This window comes from Akebia trifoliata, unplaced genomic scaffold (genome assembly GCF_017979445.1).
Source record: "Akebia trifoliata isolate Shusen 1 unplaced genomic scaffold, ASM1797944v1 Contig00393, whole genome shotgun sequence".
NCBI classification, from domain to species: Eukaryota; Viridiplantae; Streptophyta; class Magnoliopsida; order Ranunculales; family Lardizabalaceae; genus Akebia; species Akebia trifoliata.
The window spans coordinates 1,707-6,179 of NW_028237010.1; the positions used below are offsets into that span (position 1 = coordinate 1,707).

Here is a 4,473-nt window from a genome sequence, read left to right on the forward strand (position 1 = left end):
ATTCCGAAGTTCGAATAGAGTCACTAACAAATCTGTATGGAAGGCAAAGGCTCTATCTACTGCTTCTTTATCTATTTTGGAGTCTTCTATATACAACTCCATCCATATAAGGCTTACCGTCATACCAATTATTCCATCTTGAGTAGCTTGAAAAATAATTGATCACAAAAAGACCAATAGAAAAAAATATAATAAATCATTTACAATAAAAATGAAATTTATTATTGTAAATAACACACATAATCTTAAATACGATTTTTGATTTGTTTTTATTTTTTTGTGAAGCTTATACCTATTAAGATTGCTAAATGCAACTACGACAATATCTTTGAAGCTTATACATAATTTCATTCTTCTATCAAATTTAGTTAATTACCTGATAATTATTTTTGTAATGTCTAACAACAGTAGCATGGGCCAATATGACGTGTTGGGCAACAATGTAAGGATACCAGGCAAGATCATCTTCTCCCTTAAATCCTCATTGATACCCATACTGGGCGTAAACATCCGGTTCATTCATTGTCCCCCGATATTTGACTTTATGTCCAAAATTTTTGAAGCATACGTCACAATAATTTTTGAAATCTTCCCTGGAAATAGACATAAATTTAACCAAAAATATCAAATCAAATGCTCCAAGATGAATAAATTAAAAAATAGGAGATACATACACAATCTTTCTATCCAAAAAGCCATTATATTCATTTGCCAAAGCTATCAGTAGGTCCGAATGGAACAATGTCACGAATGGTTGTATCCCTAAAAAATAATTTGAAATAATTTAGTAAATCACAATGAAAGGAGAAAAATTCACGTCAAATTACCATTAATATGAAGAACTATTTATCTTTACCATTTGTGATTAATTCATCTATGAGATTGTTGTAGAAGTCGATACCCTTTTGGTTTACTTCCCCCCTACCTGCTGCAAGACCCAAAGCCAAACATGTTAATAAATGGGGAATATATTTGTAATTGTTATTATAGTATTTGGCTATAGTCCATAGGGTTGAAGGGTAAAGCTCCATTTCAAAAAATAAAAATAAAAATTATGACACGAGTTTTGATCAATTATTGAGAAAGATTACTGATCTGCTCACAAATAATGAACTTTGAAATACCCTATGTTGTGTTTCATGTTATTTTTATATTCAAAAATCTCAAAAATGTTTTCTCCTTTAGAGGATACATACAAAATTATTATTTCCTCCTTTAGAGGATAGATAAAAAATGAAGTTTCCTCTTTTAGATAATTGACTTTCTATTTATAAAAGATACAAATATTAATAAAATTCTCAAGAGATATCCAAGAGATCCTATTGTCTAGGTCTCTTGGTGTGGTCGTACACTAAGGATTCACTATGGTTTAATATATGAACTGTCTCCAAAGCCTTTTTGTAGCAGAAGTTGGTGGCATATGATCTATTATCTTTTCCTCGTCATTTATGAATATGTATCCTAGCTTGACAGAAGGTACTTGATATGTTCCACGACTTGCACTACATTTTGAGCATACAAAAAATGAATTACAATCGTAGATCCTACAAAAAGACATCGAAACTAACGGATGAGGGAACTCACTAAGTACATGTACAGAAGACATGACTCTAGTCATATGGGATAATCATGAGGAATATTGGTCAAGATAGACCGTAGCTAGAGGAATGCAACCTCACATTATATAAATATGTCTCTTAGGCCGCCTTGCATTTGAAACTGACCAAACTTCTTCAACAAACTCTATCACTATTGATAATGCATATAAGATCCCTTTCATTTATATAATGAATATTAATTATGGAACTTGTGCGGTCGGAATCCGGTGGACAGTTCTGATGGTCTCAACCCGCACTGATCTGAGGTCATTCCTAGCGCCTCCCTCATCGTGGTGGTGTGGTACCTACCACAGACACTCCTACGCTTAAATTAGAGAAGCAAAGGAATAGTAATCAGTATTAACTAGCTCTCGAACTCTCCAGTCCCCCCCTTAATAGTGCTTACTGTGCTATTTAACCCCCTTACCTTACCCTAGGGTTTCCCCCTCTATAGGCTGCAATCATGGGATTTCTACTGGTTCTGCGGGATGATTTACCTAATCAGGATATTCTAGATCGATCGATCTTATTTGCAGAGATCCCCTCTGGGATTTACGTGCACGCAACAGTATTACAATCTTCTCGAAGTCTGCCCTGCCCTACCTGGCAAAACTGGCTTTGCTTATTGCTACGCTGCCCTACTACCCGGAGTAGGGAGATACATGCTCTGACCTATCTTGGTTGCTGGACAGCGCCTCATAGGCTAATCTAGCCTCATAACCTAATCTGTGTCAGGTACCACTTAACCAACTTGGACACATGTAGGATTACAATTGTTATGCAATTATTTCCCTTTACAATCACCCCCTCTTGAATAGGTGCAAGATTTCTTCGTCTCCTCGAGACGTAATTCTATTTTTTTACTGGCTATTTAAGCCTTTCATAATTACACCTACTACTTTCGAATCAACACATTCAATGTGACATCGTTTTGAATCTCTATCAACCGCTCAGATGGATTCCTCTTCATCTATATCCGTCCACCTGTCCCTTAGCCTTTCTGCACTACCCCCAATTTGCGACACTTCGACTAGACTCAAACTATCCTCTCAAGCATACGTATTCATTTGCGTCTTCTTATAAATGATAGACTTAGTGCATTCTTCGTCTGCTATCCTGCTGAAACTCTAAAAATTCATCTTTGTGCTTTCCTGCAAAGATTCATTCTCTTACTCTTTCTACTTTGTTGCAGCAGTTACCACTTTACTTTGAAGTAATTTATCCCTCTCTCTATCTGTTCACTACCTTTTCCACACTTGGCCTTCAAATGGTTGTCACTGCATCCCAACTTCGACGAAGCCTGTACATTCCTATTTCGGTGCACATTCGGGTTGGCAATGATTCTGATGCCCCTAGCGACTGTCACTAAGGAAAAATCTTTGTCTATGCTGGCCAAATCAAGGCCAGTCTTAGTTTCCCTCTCTCTGCTTTCCTTAGAAAGGTACTGATTAAGATAAACCGGGCCCCTGGTCAAATGTCCAGGAACTACTACCGTCTGGTGGAGGCTGTGGAAAAGATGGGTGTCACCCCCAATGACTTCCTGTCCCGGTACAAGCTGAAGGTAATTCCCCATCGGTCGGGATTCTACTTGCTGTCCTCCAAAAGTGCGACAGTGGCTCTGACCCCTTCCCCCCCAAGTTCTGATAAAGGGTGGCATAAAGACACCCTTTATATTTCTGGGGATTGGGAATTTTCCCCTGGCACTCCCCGTGAGGGATTCATAGTCCCCCAATCCTTCTAGGGTAATGCTGCCTTTCGGCTACTATTTGAAGCCTACTTTTTTTTTACTTTGTCTATGCTTTGAACTATTTTTATAACTATTTTTCTTCTTTTTAAGCAGAATCTTCCGCTTTGGTAGCTGCGGAGGCTAGGAAGATACAATGCAGAACATCCGAAGATCGTAGGCCAGAGGCAGTGGACCTCGAACCAGGGTTGTAAAGAGAGCAATGGTGGACGATCTTCTAGGTGATGTCCTTCGGCCACCTGCATAATGAGCTCTTTCTAGCCATTCCATGGAGGGTCTTGATCCACTTTCATCAACTCCACGATAAAGGGATCCCAGTCATCCGCTTCTTCCCTCCAGATTACTAAGCTCAGATCGTTTGATCCATTTTGAATAGCACGGTTTTCCTTCTAGGATTCTGTCAGGATCCTCCGACGCTATGAACATCGACCTCTCAGAGTTCCCTCTTTTCGTTGCCACCAGAACTGTATTTCCCACTATTTCAGCCAAGAAGCGAAGGAAAAAAGAGAAGCCACGCCTCCCATGGTACCAGCCTTTTTAGAGAGGTTAGGCAACTAGCTTTGTCGTCTAGGAAACCTACTGCCCTTGCTCCCGTCTTTACTTCTATTGTGGTCACCACTAGTGCTACTACTAGTGTCGTTGCTGCTTCTACATAGCTTCATGAGGAGATTCAGGTAGAAGCAAGGCAAATTTTTCCCACCACTAGGGAGGACAGCCCGGTTCTTCCTCTTCGATAGTGAAAAAAGTGTCGGTCGGTCAGGAAGAATCTGAGGAGTCCTTCCCCTTCTGAGAGGTCTGAGGGTGAGGGCCCCCTACTGTGCAAGACCCCCTTGGAAGAGGCTGTCTTTGCTTGGATGGACCGCAGAGCCTACTCCAAGTTGGAAACGAAGGTAACCTCTTTCGACCCCCTTGCCACGTCCACAATAAAGGTTGCTGGATTAAGGACCCTGTAACCACTGCTTTCTTGCTCTCCCAGTCCATTTCTCCTATGGATTGGGACATTGCTGACCAGACTAATGTTGACTTGGGCTCCGGTCGCTTCGTCCATGGCCTTCATTAGGTAACTATTGCTCTAACTGCCCTACTCAACTACTTTATGATATTTGTGTTCTAAAATACTTTTATTACTTC

General features: G+C 40.1%; 1 long non-coding RNA gene across 1 annotated transcript; it reads right to left on the reverse strand.

Annotated features, from left to right (window-relative positions):
• Nucleotides 1–435: 435 nt before the first annotated feature.
• LOC147381490 (uncharacterized) lies at nucleotides 436–989 on the reverse strand. The gene is made up of 3 exons (XR_015174512.1): nucleotides 857–989; nucleotides 675–762; nucleotides 436–593 (listed from the first exon to the last, which is right to left on the reverse strand). It is a non-coding gene; the product is annotated as an uncharacterized LOC147381490 (long non-coding RNA).
• Between the last annotated feature and the right edge of the window lie 3,484 nt (nucleotides 990–4,473).